The 19,704-nt window shown below is 34.1% G+C and overlaps 1 protein-coding gene across 3 annotated transcripts in view; it reads right to left on the bottom strand.

Moving 5' to 3' along the window:
* The window catches only part of LOC118192045 (scoloptoxin SSD14-like), a 184,551-nt gene that overhangs the window by 113,120 nt on the left and 51,727 nt on the right, over positions 1-19,704 (bottom strand). The window lies entirely within an intron of this gene.

The raw sequence follows: 19,704 nt of genomic DNA, 5'->3' as shown, positions 1-19,704 counted from the left end.
GAAGATGGATGGTTATACGAACCACGAAATTTCCAGGGAAATGTAATGGTCAAGGTGCTCCCATAGCTTGGCCACCAAAATCATCGGATCTCTCGTATTTGGACTTTTTCCTGGGGCGTATGAAAAGCCTAATTTACGAATGCCCCGTCTTCGCAAAGCTGGGCCAGTCCCTATCGCACAAGTGTAAAGTTTGTATTACAGCTGGAGGAAGGTCTTTTGAGCAATTTCTTTGAACATATACATCAATATATATCCTTTAATATTTAGTGTTTAGTACTTTGTGAATGGCAACAGTTTGGATGTATGTAAACACAGAACTGGTAAAGTATTGCAGTTCTTTGTAATATATAATATTCTATGCTTATAAATGAATACTTTAAATAGTTAAAAGTGCACTCTTTTTATTTTATATGGTGTCAGGAGTTAAGAATATTTTGCTTTAAAAATGGAAAGTTTAAAGCCACCGATGAAACTTGATGGCTATGGCTGCAATCGTTCGAAATTTATGAAGTAGCCAGTGTAGTATATAATAAAGAAGAGAAGGTGACAGTTAATACTTTTTTCATGTATTAAGAATCCTCGATCTTGAAATATTTAATACATTTCCTGTAGAAGAAGGTAAAGAAATTAAATTAAATTAAATTAGACAAAATTTACATAATATTGTATTAACAAATATTACATATGAAAGACATTTATTCTTAACTAGATATCAAACCACGCCAAAAACTATTGATGAGTATGTAAATGACCTTCGAAATAAAGGTTTAGGTTGTTTAAATGGAGAACATAAAATCCAGTTAAAAGAAGCAGCAGTACGAGTACTTCATTCTTCAAGGAAAAAACCTATAGCTATACGAGATAAAATGAAGAAAGTCAACAAAGAATGGAAAATTTAAACATCATTAAAGAAGTAAGAGAATCAGCTGAATTAGAGAAATTCAATGGTCACTGTGGTCAATCCGAACAAAGCAAGAATATGTTAAGTAAAGACCTTATTTCGTTCTAACCAATTATTTTTACTGATTGATTAGTTAAGAAACTTCCTTTCCCTTCTGATTTCAATTTCCTGCCAGAATACAAATTTAAAATGACGTATATGCAAATCTAGTTGAGTTAAAAAATAGTATTTATGTAGCAGAATCTATTCGAAGTAGGAGGGTTAGTTCTTGAATTTATGTTCGAAAGTAGCTCTGTAGCTGAATATTTTGATGCCATCCACTTACTTTAGATTATATTGATATTCTAGGTTCGGCATTGCTGTGTGAAGCCAATTATATTAATATTAATCATATTTCCCAAGTCAATTTTTTCAAGTCATCTTTTCCAAGTTCAGTATTAATCATTTTTTCCAAGTCTTTCACTTTTCAATTTACTATCTATTCACCTCCTTCTCTTAGCACTTACCTTAAATATCTTTTCTTTAATAAATTTATAATACCCCTTTTCTTATATTAATTATAATGCTTACCTAATACTTCTTTTCTCATAACTATTAGATTATTCCTTAACTGTAAGATTATTAATTAGAAAATTATTAACTATAAGATTGTTAATATTTTTTATTTTATTTATTATTTACTTTTATCATATCCATAATATTTATACGCAGTCTGCATTTTACATTTTTCTAAATTTATTTAATGTTTATTCTATATATAGTGTTTTTCTCATTCTTTTTTAATTTAGCTTAATTATTTCTAAATTATATATGTACTAAACGTTACTTTACATTCTTTAAAATGTATAATGATATTTTATATTATGTAATTTGGTTATTCTTCAAAATTCATACATAAAAATATGTAAACATAAATTTTCAGCATATGTAACAATTCTCTAAATACTATGCTATGAGCTTTATTGCAAACATTGTCGTCTATGTGAACATCACAAAACCTGAATAATCTATTTCTGTATGTCCTATGTATATTTGTACAACCATTGTAACTTCGTAAAATTTTATTTCAAAAATAAATGCCGCTAATTGCGGATGGTAGATAGTTTCCATCAATAGAGCACAAAAGCTGAGAGTCGGAATAATGAAGTAGCTGCGCTATTGATGGTCTCCTGTCTTCTGTGCAGCCAATTAAGCAGTTTAGATTGAATAGGAGCCAGCCGTGTAGCTCAAAATTAATTCATTGTGATTGTACATACTATTTTGTGTTCAAGTTACTTAGCCACAAGTGGTGGTTAATTTGCGAGCAGCAAATGAGTGCATGTTCTCTTCAATTTAGTAAAATAAAAAGGTTCTTATAACCTTTGCCTGCAGTCATCTGGTTTCTTTCAAGACATACTGAGAATTCGCTACTTTGTCTTCAGTAGAGTCTGCAGTTTATGCTCCCAAAACTAAAAAGAGGCCTCTACAGTTTAGATCCTAGAGATTTCAATAAAGCAATAAAACGACAATATTATCCTATGTTAACCGTAGAAGTTGTCACTAGAATGCCAGAAGTAAAAATATTTTCTGTTTTAGATGCTAATAATGATTTTTGGCAAATTCAGCGAGACAAAGAAAGTAGTAATTTTTGTACATTCAATGTAACTTTTGGCAGATACAAATTTAAAAGATTACCTTTGGCATACGTTCAGTTCCAGAAATTTATAAAAGCAGAATTAAACCAAATCACAGAAGGGGCTGAATGCATTATAGATGATATCCTAATATAGGGATCTGATGAAAAGGAACAGGACTAACGCCTTAAAGGGGATTCCAGAGAAGACAAGAAAATAATCTGAAGTTTAATAAGTAAAAATGTAAAATAAAAGTTAATCGTGTGGATGATGTAGGGCATGAGTTAAGTGAAGTTTGGTTGAAATCTGATTTTTCTAAAGTGGAAGCAAATGATAAAATACCACAAGATGTGCCTTCTCTGCAAAGAGTTTTAGAATGATTAATTATTTGGCCAAATTTATTCATAACTTAACTACTGTTAGAGCATGATTAGGGCAGTTACTTAAGAAAAATGTTCTCTGGCACTGCACTGAAAAACATCAAGAAACTTTCAAAACCTTAACTGGTTGTAAAATCATAGCACTGTAGCACTTTCTCATAGCACTGTAGAAATTCTTAAAGTCGAGAACATTGTAAGGATCTTAAGTTTTACTAACGTTTATTTTATTTTAAATCTTTACTATCACTTCTTATTTTCTACTTCCGGCCAAAATTATAAGCGTTAAAGTACTTATGCAAAGTTTGTCTGACGAGCGCCAAGTATTTAAGTTGTGGCTTTTTGCCAAGCGAAAGAGAGGAAGCAGTTAGTCGAAGCAGGCCGCTTACCTTAGAAGTTTTACTCAGTTGCTGGTTGCCTTCCAGGCCAGAGGTTTAATCCTCTTGATAATTTTAAACGTATTGTAGTGTTCACAGTTCTCTGTACTACATACGGCTTCCTGTTAATATAAGGCCAATCTTCCACGTTTATTATTTTAAAGTTAAATTAGAGTTTAGTTTTATTTTTATATTCTTACGTTCAGACCACGAGTAGTGGGACTTTGTATTCCGAAGTACGGAAATTATTGTAAATAGAGAAAAAAATAAAGGGTTTTGTATACCCTTCTTGTGTATCCTGTCTACTTCCCACAGTATTGAACATAGCTTTAGTAAGCTCTCTGTTCCGAGTCAGGTCCTTACATGTTCCCGAAGAAAGTAAGACGGAACATTTACCCTGATAGTGGCGCCCAACGAAGAAGAATAACCATGGCCGAGTTTCAAGAAGAACCTGTGCTGCCTGCAGAAGCGGCTCAGAATCCAGAAATGCCAGCTGTCGCGCTGGAAGGATTTGGTTACATCGTCCAGACCATGCGCGCTTCGATGAAACCAGAAGCAACATTTAATGGAAACTCACCAGTAACCAGTTTTTTGGAAAAATTGGATGACCACTTCATGCTCTACCCCGTGCACGAATTTCAAAAAGTTACCTTAGCTACCAGCGCTTTGAGGGGCCAAGCGCTTAATTGGTTCAAATGTATAGGCAGAAGTCTCTTGTGTCAAGCAGGAAGTCCCACCTATACTTACGAAAATTTCAAGACTGCCCTACTAAAAGCCTTCCCTGTTGTAAGGAACCGTGCGAAATTAGAAACGGAACTTTTTAGTATATATCAGCAAAGAATCGAAAATCTCTCAAGCTTTATTTTAAGAAAAATTCACGTCTTCAAACTCTTGTATGGAAACCGTCCGGATCCTGAGACTGCCCCAAGTGCAAGACTTTATTGAATTAAGAAATCCGACTACACTGGAAAAGTTATTTGAGCTAGCAATCCAGTTTGAAAGTAGAAGAACGGCGGACATTGAAAGAAGACGCCAATATCAACAGCGAAACCAATTTGGTGCGCCAAGACTACAGCAAACTCAAGCACATGGCTACGGAAGCAAAGCAAATCAGTGAGCAAGGAAACCCGAGCATTCAAAAACAGCCGGCGAACGTCGACAGTTCAATAGCAATCCAGGAAAAAGTCTCAAGGCCAGTGGAAAAAGAAGGAAAGCACGGAAATGAAAAATAATTTAAACTAAAACGGATTTCTGCTGACGGGAGGGTGCAGAAATCCGAAGGCCAAGAAAACCCCTCTTCCTTCAAGTTAAATACAGTAATGGTGAAAAATTTGACTCTTCCGAAGATTGAAGTGTTGGTGAATAATATCCCAGCCACCGCACTCCTGGATACAGGCGCGCAGTGTACCTGTGTGGCAGAAGATTTTTTTAGGAAGTATTTTCGGAAATACCGCATATATAATTCGGATAATACGACAGTGTTAGCGGCGCAAGGAGAAAAATGTAAGTGTATAGGTAAATTACCGCTGTATGTCCGTATCAAGGACGAACAAGTAAAGGTGATGTTTTTCATAGTAAAGAATCTGCAAGCACATATAATCTTAGGAATAGATTTTCTTTCAGAGGCACAAACAACGCTGGATTTTAATGAAGCGTCCCTTAAGCTGACAATGAAACCAGTTCGTGGAGAAAAGGCTGTACCGCCGATGTTAAACCTTGACCACCTGCCTAATGACGAACAACGAAGAATCCGACAAGTGGTAAGTGAATTTGCTTCGTTATTTAGTGATATTCCAGGATTTACTCAGGTTACTAACCATAGTATTGACACCGGAGATTCAATGCCAGTTCGCCACAAAGCATACCGGTATGATAAGAATAAGGAAAAAATTATAGAATGGCATATCACCGATATGCTACGTAAAAAGATCATAACGCCCATCTCAAGTAGTTATGCTAGCCCGGTGGTTTTATGTAAGAAAAATAATGACTATCCATTGACACATCCAAAAAGGTGGAGATTCGCGATTGACTACCGTAAATTAAACTCCATAACTAAATATCCGGTATATCCGTTACTTATTATTGAAGAAATTCTAAGGAACATAACATCGACCAAATATATGACGACTTTAGACTTAACGACTGGTTATTTTCAAATAGGGGTTAGGCCTGAGGACGTGCCTAAGACTGCTTTTATAACCAAGTCTGGCACTTATGCATTTCTGCGTATGCCCTTTGGCCTTTCAGGGGCACCGGCAACATTTCAGCGATGTATGGACATTGTGTTAAGGCCTGTTCATGGAAAGTCCACATTTATCTATTTAGACGATATCATTATTACTAGTGATAATCTCGACCAACATGTACAGGATTTAAGACAGGTGTTTTCTTTATTAAATGAGGCCGGTCTAAAAGTTAATGTCGAAAAGTGCAAATTTGCAGCCCCTGAATTAAAATATTTAGGTTACAAAATATCTCAGAAAGGAATCGAGACAGACGAATCAAAAATAATCGCTGTGCAAAAGTATCCGACTCCAAACACGGCAAAGAAGCTCTCTTCTTTTCTAGGACTTTGTTCATATTATTGGTCCTTTATAAAAGATTTTGCGGCTATCGCTGAGAGATTGTTAAAATTAAAAAGGAAAAAGGCAAGATTCTCGTGGACGGCCGAAGCCAATAGTGCTTTCGAAAAATTAAAACAAGCATTAACGCAAGCCACTGTGTTGAAATTTCCTGAAAAGGATGAGAATTTAGAAATTTCAGCGGATGCTTCGGATTATGCGGTGGGAGCGGTACTTTCGCAAAATCAGCAGCCGTGGCATTTTTTAGCCGAACTTTAAATCAAACACAAAGAAACTATTCCGCGACCGAGAGAGAGGCACTTGCAGTTCTGTTAGCAGTGCAAAAGTTCCGAGTCTATTTTGGAAAGGCGCCAATAACAGTGTACTCTGATCATGCGGCGGTAACTAGATTGTACTCAGGGAAAAACTTATCCCCAAGGTTAATAAGATGGGCACTCAAGCTACAAGAATATAATCTGGTAATCAAGCATACCCCCCGGAAAGGAAAATATCGTAGCAGATGCCCTATCCAGAATTAAAATAGATGAAGAAGGTAATACCGTAAAGGTGGCAATGCTCACAGCATGTACAATAAATACCCGAGAAACTGTAATAACCGAACTGGGTAAGGATCCTGAGTTTGGAAGCATTTATGAGTATTTAAAGGATCCTGAAAATTTTAGCCACCAAGATATTGTGGCGATAAGAAATAGGGCGGTCCATTACGAACTAATAGATGGTCTATTATTTTATACAAAAACTACGAATTCTAACAACGAATTTCGACCTGTTATCCCAGCTAGTCTTAGATTAAATATCCTGCAGGAGCTCCATGCCGTTTAGCTTCTCATGCTGGTATTCGAAAAACTATCCAACGCGTACGGGAGGCAGTCTATTTTCCTGAACTGCAAAAGTTAACAAGGGCGTATGTCCAGTCCTGCCCAACATGTCAAGTAGTTTGTAGGGTTTATATTTACTTTAACTAACATTTATTTTAAGTTTAAACTATCTTTCCTGTCAATCCTTACTTTCACCTGGAACTGCCAATGCCAGAATATGTAAATTTGAGTAGAACGCGCAAGCATTCAAATTATCAGCGGAAGTAGTATGATTTAAAATAGAAGGAAACAAGTTCGGTGAGAGAGAGTTATTCTTACTTCGCGAGCGCGGAGGTAGAAATCGAGAATTAAAGAACCCCGCGTTGCGGCCTATGTGCTTGGCGGGAAGTAGTTGCAATTGTTCCAGTGAGCTTCAAGTCTGCTGAATTAGCTGCGGCTTTTGTAAAACGCGGTGAGTTAGCTATTTTAGACAGCCTCGTAGTTAGAATATTGTCTTTATTTTCTTTTCAGGTTATTATTTTTATTTTGACTGCCTAGTTGGCACAGTTTGTAAGCGTCAAGAGGACGCAATTGTAATTTAGTACGTTGAATAAAAAGGGACTTAAACCCTTTATAAGACTCTGTGGTTTATACAAGCTTTCACAGTCACCTCTTGGTTGCGTGCTAGTTAGAGGCGCGCAACGTTATAAGTTAATTATATTAATTTCCGTCCGGCCGGGTTTCTAAATAGTATTAAATCCGAATTTCGAAATGAAATAATTGGCATCGATTTATTGGGCCCTTTCCCAAAAAGTCAGTTAAATAAAAGTCGCTATCTCCTTGTTATGGTTGATCATTTTAGTAAGTGGACCGAAATTGTTCCCTTAAAACGAGCCTCCGCAAAATTAGTTACTGATTCTATTTTAAATAAATATATTTTAAAATACGGGGCGCCCCTAAAATTTATATCGGATAATGGTCCTCAATTTGTAAGTAATGTATTTGAAGACATATGCCAAAAACTGGGCATACGTCATTTAGAAATGGTCCCGTATCGGCCGCAATCAAATATAGCGGAACGGGTCAATAGAAATATAGTGAAAATTATCCGTAGTTATGTTAAAAATTTTCATAAAAGCTGGGATAACTATGTCAATATTTTTGCTTTCGCCCTTAGGACCGCAAAACATGATACAACGGGCAAAACTCCTGCTGAGTTATTTTTAGGCAGAAAGATTATAACGCCGTTAGATAAATTATTTTATGTGCAACAAAGAGCCCCAGAATTTGAAATGGGTGATATAGAAAAACTAATTAAGGAAGCAAAGAAGAATACTGAAGTAGCACAGAGAAAACAAAAACTGTATTATGACTTGAAACGACGGGGAGTAACTTATAAAGTAGGGGATGAAGTTTTAAAAATTAAGCATTCACTTTCTTCAGCACCAGAAGATAAAACTGCCAAATTTTTTCCACGATTTGAAGGACCATATGTCATAGAAAAAATAACTCACGCTGTAGTAGTGTTAAAAGCCAGAAATGGTGAAACCTGCTCCGCAAACATTGATCAAATCAAACCCTACTATGATCGTAATAAAATGCAAATATTTTCAGATCTTTTGCAGGATCCGGCACGGCAGACACCTCAGGCACAAGCTCCAGAGGTGGAACAACGACAAGTACAAGGGCAAGCCATTAAGAGGCAGGAGCAAGTGAAAAGAAAGTTTCCCCGCGGGAAAATTGAAGGTAGCAAGAAAAAAAACCGTTCCACCGTCCAGAAAAGAGAGCTCACGAACACCCCCAGAATGAAGAAGGGAGAAGGACGACATATGCAAAGAGAGCCAGGAGGAATGACGACAACTATAACCCGGCTCTAAAACGGAAGATCTACTCATCCGACAGGACTCTCCGCAGCAAATGTCGCCGAACTGCGGAAGGGCCACCAGCGGCGGAGGTAAAGTTACAAGGAAAATTTGAACGGCCAGCAACGAGGTCCAAGCAGGAACACGAAAGAAGTTTCCCGGTTCCGCCAAGACCAGCTGCCATCAAACGGCCAAGACCACAGGCAGAGGCGAAAAAGAAGGTTTTCAAGGGTGACCGAACTGGAAAAAAAAAGAAAGCTTCTAGAGGAAGGCACTGAAGGGCGAGCCCGTACACGAAGGAGGATAAATCAAACAACAATCTACGCTACTTTCCAGGACTGGGCTCAGAAAAGAATGTCCGAATATCACAAAGATAAGTAAAATTTTATGTTACTTTGCAGACTTAAGTTAATCTTTCATTCTTACTGCAAGTGGCAGATTTCAAGAAGTTTTACCTCATGCGAGGTCTACCTTTATCGCCAAATGGGCGAGAAATGAGTTGTTACTGATTTTGGTATTATGTTTTTCAATTACTCGCGCGTAAAACTAAAGTTGATGTATAATAGCAATGTGTAAATACTTAAATATTGTAAAAGTTATTGTATAAATTTTATTTAAAACATGCTGGCAAGAAAGAAGTTTTAGTCTGAAAGACTTTTTGAAATGTATTATTTCAATGTAGAAAGAATTGGCACTTGCTTTGAAAAGAATAGAAGTTAACAATGTACTACTAATGTATGTTGTCAAATGCGTAAAATTAACGGCATGTTAATATGTTCTTATATACAATGTGAACTGTTATTTTAAATGTTAAGAAATACCGTGATATGGTAAAAGTGAAAGTAATGTTAAAAATTTTTTTATTCGTGTGACTGTAAAAAGACTAAATCATGGTGAATATGTGTTAAAGGTTGAATGAATGTAGTTAGGCTCTCTGACGCTACACTTCAGAGTTAGCCACTTTCAGAATAGTACCTCAGGGTTTAGAGGTGAAGTTAGGGTGTGTTACGAGGTCTTGGTATGTTGAATTTTTAACACGTTAGTGCTTTGATTGTAGGAGGAAGTGTTGAACACATAGACATAAACACATTCGTGTTTGGTGTTCTTTTACAGCACATGTCAGAGAGCACGGGGAGAGATAATTAAAATAGTCATGAATGAAATAAGAATGGTTAGAGAAATATAATTATACATGTTACTTGCCATTTCATTGTGTAACATTTCATTGAACTAGTTTTCCTTCCAGATCTCTGGAAGGAACCAGATTTGAATAAAAGCTCCTGTTTAGATGCAGTACAGATGAAAAAATTGCGTATCCTGGGAGCTGCTATTGTAAAAACAAATTTCTTTCTTTTAAATTTCTAGTTTCTAGCGAAAAATGTCTGTAAAAGATTGGCCTCGCGTTAGATTCTAGAGCTAAAAGTTTTCAACAAGGTCGTTTTAGACCTCAGTTTCAAACTAATTAACTCTGGCGGGAAGTATGTAAGGATCTTAAGTTTTACTAACGTTTATTTTATTTTAAATCTTTACTATCACTTCTTATTTTCTACTTCCGGCCAGAATTAAAAGTTTTAACTTATTTATGCAAATTTGTCTGGCGAACGCCAAGTACTTAAGTTGGGGCTTTTTGCCAAGCAAGAGAGAGGAAGGAGTTAGTCGAAGCAGGCCGCTTGCCTTAGCAGTTTTACTCGGTTGCTGGTTGCCTTCCAGGCCAGAGGTTTAATCCTCTTGATAATTTTAAACGTATTGTAGTGTTAACAGTTCTCTGTACTACATACGGCTTCCTGTTAATATAAGGCCAATCTTCCACGTTTATTATTTTAAAGTTAAATTAGAGTTTAGTTTTATTTTTATATTCTTACGTTCAGACCACGAGTAGTGGGTCTTTGTATTCCGAAGTACGGAAATTATTGTAAATAGAGAAAAAATAAAGGGTTTTGTATACCCTTCTTGTGTATCCTGTCTACTTCCCACAGTATTGAACATAGCTTTAGTAAGCTCTCTGTTCCGAGTCACGTCCTTGCATGTTCCCGAAGAAAGTAAGACGGAACATTGAACCTGATAACATGAAGATAAGAAAGTTCAAAACGCATTCGGATGAACTGAGAAATTTATGGAGTGAACGAGGCATGTTTGAGTTTGGATTAACGTCTTCGACTGAACCGATCCCGTCTGAGCAAAATTTAAATTATTTTCTTTGTTCGGATGTTGAAATGCTAAACCAAAAGTGAACTTGAGCCGTATTTTAGTTGCATCACACGGTAAAATAGTTTTATAGGTGACTTGACATGGCATTAATGCATAGGCTATATTATCCTTATTTATTACAAATTAACATCATATTATTCTTAGACGATTTTCTGATTATTTTCCTTTTTTTTATGAAAATCGTTATATTACAAGTATTTTTAAATAATTAATAAATAATGAGATATTTTAAATATAAAACACTAACATATTTTTAATATGAAACATGTTAATTATTGTTTTGCTTTCCTTTTCCTGGAAACCATGGATACTGTTTTTCCAGTAAAAGAAAATTTTTATTATTTTTAACTTGCAGGATCTATTTCACTTCAGATGTTTTCTAGGAATTTCTAACTTGCCACTCCATTTTTTACATGATGATGTACAATAATTTCCTGCATATGTTTTGTTAAAAAAGCTATTTTTCTGCCTTCCTTACACGAAGCTCCACAGACATAAGTTTGCTTGAACTACAGAAGGAATATGCGTTTGGTAGGTTGGCTTCAATATTTAAGTAAAGGCGAAAATTGTATTAGTTCTCTATTACACTCATCCATTACCAAAATAAAGAAGTAGTATCTGAATTTGTAGTATCTAAGATCTTTTCCAACTTTTCAAAGAATATAAAGTTTCACCCACTGCTTGATCATTGCAAACAGTAAATGATGATAAGACATTGTGAATCCTGTATATGTCATTGACTGATAAATCAGAAGTGATAATTCCCCCCTAAGACAACATTTAAATCTTTTCCTGTGATTTAGAAACATCCCTCTAGGCCATGATTTTAAAAAATAACTTTTAGTTATTTGTCCAAAGGATGAAGTAGGGCTAGTCTCTTTATACGGAAAATTGATTCTCTAATATCAACTTCAGTTCTCTCCGTTTAAGCAGAAAGAAAATTTTTCGCAGTTGTTACAGAACTGAGTTAATATTAGTGATAAGAATGTTGATATTTGATTATTTTAAGGAGTTATTAAAGAAATGGGTAAATATTTGTTTTGAATGCAGATGTTAAAGTTTTACGAAAAAGGCACTTTTCTTAGAAAAGCGCATTTATTTTTGCACCACAGTTTACAAATTTCTAAAAATTGGAAATATAAAAATATGGTTTTCTATTCCTTTTGTTTATCATCTTAATTTTTAAATATGCAAAAATAATCAAAAAGTTCCTAAATCCTGAGAAAAAAAAAAAGGTCCGTTTGAGAACACTAATACGAACTTACAAACTAAAACGGAAATACAATAATTTAATTGAATTGATTTGAATATGTATGAAGTATTTCAGGTACCGCGAATGAAAATTGAGTCTGAATATATTTATCAATCAGAATAAATTTAGAGAACTCGTAAACTCAGATTTATAATCCACATTTTAGAAACTTTGGATAGAAAAATCTAAGAAATTATCTGTAAGAAACATAATTATAAATTTTTTAAGTGACTAATGTAGATTACCTATTCAAATTAAAAAACCCATTTCAACCCATTAAAGCTCAAATTACCTACAATGCGAGATCATATTAATGGAAATAAAATGACAAGAAAATTCTATTTATGACTCATATATACTTTAAAATATTGCACAAGTTTTATTTTTATGACTGTCAGTATAATAATTCTTATAACAATTACGTACATTTATGGGGTTTCGTAAAGCGGATGTTAACATTTATCTTCACGAAAACATTTCAAAATATTGGAATTTTAAAAATAATTGCATTAAAAACTATTAAATTTTTGCACCTAATACAGAATAACAGTCAGGTAGTTTGCTATGACAATATTCTCTTGAAAACCTTTGAAAGTATTGGAATTTTTTAGCCGAAAGAGGCTAGCCCGGCTTTTATTCTCAAAATGGCGTTTTCGTCGAATTAGTAAAAGCGTTGAATCACTTTTCATATTGCTACTACCAAACATTATCGTCCTGCATTACATTTAAAAAAATTAAATAATGAAGCATCTACATGAATGTATGTATGTTTCTCTCAATGTGAAAAAATAACGATACCTAGAACCATTAAAGTTTGAATAACGTAGTCCTCAACTCAAATATGGGCACTTGGATGCTTAAAGTCTTTAGTTTCTATTTCACATTTTGAAAAATTGTAATGAATTTTTGATTAAAAAACTAAAAAATTTCAAAGCAAGCAGTGGCAACACACTGCGGACTAAAGCATTCTTTTCTCCAGCGGATCTTATTCTTATCTGTTTATCGGAAATTCTAAAGATATGAGGTTTTTAAAATTTTTTAGCCCAAATGCTCTCGAAACGTCTAAATGTGTGTAAATGAAAAAAACGCCCCTTTGGACGTAATATAAAATTTGTAAAAAAGAAAACAAAAGTCCCTTTAGGCGTAAATTTAAAAAAATAATAAATAAATAAATAAAAAAATTCAGAATTTTTTAAAAATTTAATTATATTTTTTTTACAGACGATTGAGTATTTCTCATTCAATTAATTCAGTTCTCACGTAGCGACAAGGCAAAAATACATAAAAACTCAAAATATCTATATTAAAAATTACGAAGTAAATCTTAAACACTTATTTCTTCGAAAAAATTCAAGAAAGGATTAAGCATGATTTAATTCGCAATAATAAATGAAGGCGTTATCTTTGTTGTTGCGACGCTTAGTCTCTCTAGATTGGCAACAAATTCACTATCCTGCTGTTTCAAATGTAAACAAGCAATGGCCGCCATCAAAAAAATTATTAGGCTTAACGCCACTTAAACAACTTTAAAATTGTTGATAATTCTAAAAATATTGCATACAGATTTACTAAAGGCATAAAATCCTTAACCGGAAGATAAGAACAACATAATTCAATCATTTTTAAAGCAAAAAATGTACAATTTACAAACATATAAGAGTAAAGAAACTGAGATCACTGAGCCGGGTAACAGAATGGATACATATATAAATATATTTAGGTACTACTTTGGTAGACGGTTGCACGGATTTTTGGGGATTTACGTTGGCGCAATTGTTGGCGCGATTTTTACAAACGTCAGCCATCTTGAAAAACGCTGTTTTTACGCATAGTAAAGTATTCGAAATTTAAAAATAAATAAATAAATAAATATCGTTAAAAGTAATGGATTAATTTTTGTTAAAAATGTTGTGTTTTAAGATGGCAGGCAAGTGTAAATAAATACATTTACTATGAGTATAAAATACTAAAGTAAGGTTATTATTACTTTCATATAGCAAAGAAGAGAATAAAAACACCGCTATAAAAACATTGTGCCAACGTTTAATTAGATTAAAATATTACTGAAATTGAATATCGAATTAAAAACCATCATACCAACATTTAAAAGAATTAGAATATTATTAAATTCAAATACTTTAAAACACGTTATATAGAATATAATTAACATTAAAACATATGTGACAATAATTATCTCAGCAATTTTTTAAAATAGTGTATTAATTTTTTTAACAAAAATTGAAGCATACAATTATAAAAGAAAAGAAAAATATGTACTTACATTTTTTTGAGTCATTTAACCTGTTGTATATAGATAAGTACCACAAAATTCGGAATCATAATTTAGATATCAATGAAAAAAATTTGAAAAATATAAAATCAAGGGCAGGAATAAAAATTTTTTTTTAAATTTATAAATAGATAAAGCAATTTAGAGCCAAATTAATGGATTATGAAGATTAAAAATAACAAAAAAATTTGAAAAAAATCCAATAATAGGTATTGTTTTTAAGATTTCGAAGATCCTTTAACCGCCCCTCCCTGAAGTACATGCCAATCATCCCAATTTATGTCTCGAATAATTTCGAGAAATTTAACATATGGATGCTCATTCAATGCAGAGAAAATTTTCCTAAACAAATACCAGGCTATGTATCCTTCAAAATCTTCTCGACGATTGTGAACCGACAAAGAATTTTTGAAGTCACACCATTGTCTTTCAACTGTGTTAGTATGAGCTCCGGTTTCAGGATTTACGAAATGGAGCGAATGGTTAACTTGCAAGTGATTAAAACCTTTCTTCGCTCAAACGGTCATAAGCTTTCCAGCAGTTCGAAATAATCTGGGTTCCCGGTTCGATCCAATCCTTAATTAAAGCGAGAAGAGTATCCGCTGTTCTGTATGGCACAGCAACTAACAAACAACGACCTGAATCGCGCTTTATTTCCCCAAAAACCCAAGGCGCTTCAACGAATCGACCTTTGTTAAACATTCTTTTCCCGATTTTGGACTCATCAATCTTCCCGATTTTCCCTGGCCCTCCGATCTTCACATTTTAGTTCTACAAAATTAATTAAAACGTCGGTTACATAACTGCGCCAGTCGGCTAACTGCGCCAGTCGCCAGTACTACGGCTTCTGAAAAAATACCGAGCTCACATTGAATTCTATCGTACGAAGAACCCATGAATATTTCGTACACTACTAGAGCTAAAATGACCGCAACTGGAAGTTTACTCCCGGTAAAAAAGGAGGAATGTCTAATACTTTTTTTTTACCGTTACAGCGATTATTTCTTCCACCGTGACCACAATACCATATACGGCCGTCCTCGGAATCGGCTCTTTTAACCATCTTCATCTGTGATCCACATTTCGCGCACTTCATTGAAGAAGCAATTAGCGAGGTTTCCTCTAAAAATTTAAAATAAATTTCCTCTGACCCTTGTAACAATTTGTAAACAAATCTTTGATTAGGAAAGCCAGGCTGGCCAAAATAAGGTCTCAAAGGACAATTTTTTGATTCCGATACCAATAATTCTTGGTACTTACCAATAACAACCTTCATCTTAGAAACAGACATCTTTGAAGGAATTCGAAGATATGAATTAAATTTTAAAATGGCGCAGAAATGCACAAATTTTCAGTAACCAATCAGGGAGCTGATTACAGCTCGTTAATGCACAAATATTCTATAACCAATCAGAGAGCTTATTACATCACGTCTAGAATTAAAATTATTTAAAAATTCACACATAATAAAATCATTTTTAAAAAAATGCAAAATTAAATTGTATTTTAATATTTAACAGCCATAAATAATGTTTAAAACATTAGATTAAATTTATACATATTAAAACCAATTACTTTTAAAGTAAGGTGACGTCATTGATTACATCATCCACAACATAAAATTTGATAAAATATGATAAACAATAACAATTTCAAATAAAAATGCAAAATTTAATTGATTTTTAATATTTAGAAGCCATAAATAATATTTAAAACACGGAATTTACGCACAATAAAACACATTATTTTTTAAATAAAATGACAACAAAGTATCGGTTACCATAAATAACTTGCCCAGCAATGGGTTTACCATAAGTTGTATTACTCGCCAAAAGAAAAATCGCCAAAATCCGTGCAACCGTCTACCAAAGTAGCACCTATATTTATATACGTTTGGTGCGGCCGATTGCAACCAAAATACGAGGTGCACATCTACATGTTATAGCAGTCCTATATACAAAATTTCAACGTTCTGAGGCTACTCGTTTTTGAGTTATGCGAGATACGTACAGACGCCACGAAAAATTCTCTTCAGAATTAATTTTAAAGCAGTTTTATAATTTTTTGGGGGGAGGAAAAGAGTATTTTATTCTTTCCTTACGTACAGATATCACGCAAAAACATCGTTAAATTGCATTCGATAGCGGTCAAAATGGATATGTTCTTTTAATATGCTTCCTGAAACTTTTCGCGATTACAATACTTCCTTTTTACTTCGTACAAGGAAGTAAAATAGAAAAGAACTTCCATTACTGGCGGGAGATGGTATTTAGTTTTAATATGAAATTTGACATTGTTTTTGCTTGATTAAAACTTCAATATCCGGTTTAATCTGTGTTGTTGCAATTCTTAAAGTTTCCTCCAAATATCTGTCAGCCGCGCTCTCGTTTTTTATTTTAAGATTTTCATTTTACGAAAACGCTGTTCACATATGTAGATACTGCAAAAGATAGAAAACGTGAAGGGAGCATGTTTAGGAATTCCTGGATATTTGTCTTCGGTCACGTACTTCGAATAAAAATAAATTAATGTACGATTTTCAAGAAATTTGCATTTTACCGCAGAGTCACACTGTAAACCTATAAATTCTAATTGAAGTTCAGGCGGAACACTGCCAACGTCTACTAAAAATGGCGAGGAGAACATTCTCATAAAAATTTCATTTTCACAAATCGGAAAATCTGCTTTTGAATTCCTCTTTCAAATTTGAAATACATTGTACATCATTATTTGAATTCCATGTTGTAGAGTTCTTCACACATTCCATCAATTTTGGAAAGTGAGTGGAATTCTTATTTAGCAACTAACTTTCCCACAGGATTAATTTTGTGTCAAAAGCTTTCGCAAAGTAGTAAAGATTATGAACAAATAGATCTTTTTCCAGTAAGCGGTAGTTCAAATCATTGAGATGACCAATCGACAAGAAATGCAAAGTCTCTCAACCATTTCTCATCACTGAACTCATGAATAGATTTCCTTTTAGATTCCATTGAATTGTTGAACTTCGCTCTTCAAAGAAAACAGGCGCTGAAGCATCTTTCCTCGGCTCAACTAACGTATTTCCGCGTAATACACATCACCATATTCAGCTTCCAATTCACTCAAGTTACTTTAGTTGAAACTGTTGAAATTGCCTGTGATTAAATCCTTTAGACCGAATGGAATTAATAATTTTTACAACAACATTCATCACATGTTCAAAGTTTGAAAAGGACTTCTTGCACAAATTTTCTTAGTGGATGATGCAGTGGAACGTCATCATAGTATTATTCCCACTTGGCTTCACATCAGATTTGAGTAATGTTGTTACTCCTATTTTCTCTCCAGTCATAGATTTAGCACCATCCGTGGTTATAGCAGATATGTTACTGAAGTCTAACTCACATTTATACAAAGTTTGTGTCAGACTCGAATATAAATCTATTCCTCGTGCTGTACCTTTAAGTGCAACGACACCGGCTAATTCCTCTACAATTGTGAAGTCTTTATCAACGCCACGCATAAAAATGGCGCCACGCATAAAAATGGCCTGTGATGGACAAAGCACATCAACTGCAGTCTGAAGACATTCTTTTACGAATTCTCCATCAGCAAAGGGTTTTCCACGCTTATCAATGTTTTCTGATATCATGTAACTAACACGAACACTATTTTCAGATTCTTTACTCGCTGTAGTGAAGAAAGACTGCTGAAAATTTAGTTTTGATTTTAATTCATTCACCTTATCACTTCGAAAATTACCTTCCGATGCAGAATATTTCTCACTGTGCTTAGTATCATAATGTCTCATATTGTTGTATTCCTTCATCACAGCTACACTGTCGTTGCAAATAAGGCAAATTGCCTTACCGTTATGTACAACAAAAAATAAAGATCTGACCACTTTTCTTGAAAAAAAATCGCACTTTTCCTTTAACGTTCCTTTTTTTGTTATCACGGCCTGCCATTGTGTACTCATCGAAAGATCATAAACGCTTCTGAATTTTAGAATGTGGAATGAGTGAGAGTAACCTAGCTTAAAATCAACTGTAGAAAATCTGTTTATCACCAAATCAAACAGGATGTTTAAGATCACCGTTCCCTTTGACAATTGATTGCAGCATTAGGAGAAATAGAATTGGGTTAATTTATTCCCCCTCTATAGTAATTCTGTTAATTTATTCCCCTCCCCTCTATGTATATCTCTCTCGGCACGCTCAAAGTATTAACGAAAGATTGACATCTGTTGCAAACCTGTTGGAGATAAGCTTCTACCCTTTTTATGGAATCGAGATTTCATGCATAGTCAAATTTTTTATTTTTAAAATTACATAAGATAAAGTGAAATTTTTGAAACATTCGTCATTTTCAGAAAACCTTATCTCAAATAATATCAGGCATGTCAATAAAATGTTTTAAATATTAAGAATAAGAGGGGAAAAATGTTTTTTTCTACGACAAAACCTGACAAGGCAATTTTTCTTGAAATCAAAATTTCTTTAAAATCTTCAATTTTTCTTCATATTTAAATGTGGGGCCACAAAAGTGCCTTCAGCGGGCCACGGGTTGAAGAGCCCTAATCTAAAACAAAGACTATTAAAGAGTTCAACAGCCTTTCAATGTTAATTTGAATAATGGTTTATTTAATTTCTCATAATGAAATTAAATAATAAATCTGACTTTTGCCTGAAATATTATTCGTGAACTCCTCACTCTTAGCTAAAGAACAGCCAAGAATATGCGGACTACAGGTTAAGAGTTGATGGTTCAGAAATTCCAAACATAAGTATCATAAATTTGTAGAGTCTATTTGTCTAACTTCTGTGTGAGAACTTGTAAGAGTAGTAGCTGCACAGGAGAAGGTTAAAAGTACCCTTTATTAACTCTTTAAAATTTACAATGCGTCAACTCGACGCTAACACACTACGCCTCCCTTGGGCGGTAACTGAAATCACAGAACTAAACTAAAAATTCGAAGATATACACAAGAAATAGAACTAAGCTACAGGGCTCAGATAATTCCTGTTTCTTAAACCCGCGTCGAAAACTAGTGGCAGCAAGTAAATGCAGTTAAGCCACGCGAACTAGCAATAACTCTGGGAGCAGACGCTTATGCAACAGGTGACGCCAATAGCCTAAAACTCTCTCCAAAGCCAATAGCCTAAAACTCTTTCCTACTGAACCTCGGTTTTAAACTCTTTCTTCAAGGTATAATTTGCATTCCTTCACGCGCGGTACCAAATTTAAATATTCTGGCATTTATAATTAGAGGAATGAAGGCTTATAGGAAAGAAGAACAAATTAAATAAATAAACTGGTTATTTAAAATAAATACAAATCCCTACAAATTATGCACTATAAAAATTTACGAAAATAATATAAAGTATTCTAGAATTCCCTACAACAGTATTCCCTTCAGTTATAGTATGTTTTATAATATAGTCAGACTAGTTTAGCACAATA

This window comes from Stegodyphus dumicola, chromosome 9, assembly GCF_044657685.1.
Source record: "Stegodyphus dumicola isolate Sdum_Otavi_A_Nest chromosome 9, ASM4465768v1".
NCBI lineage: Eukaryota > Metazoa > Arthropoda > Arachnida > Araneae > Eresidae > Stegodyphus > Stegodyphus dumicola.
This window is presented reverse-complemented; position numbering and strand designations above follow the sequence as displayed.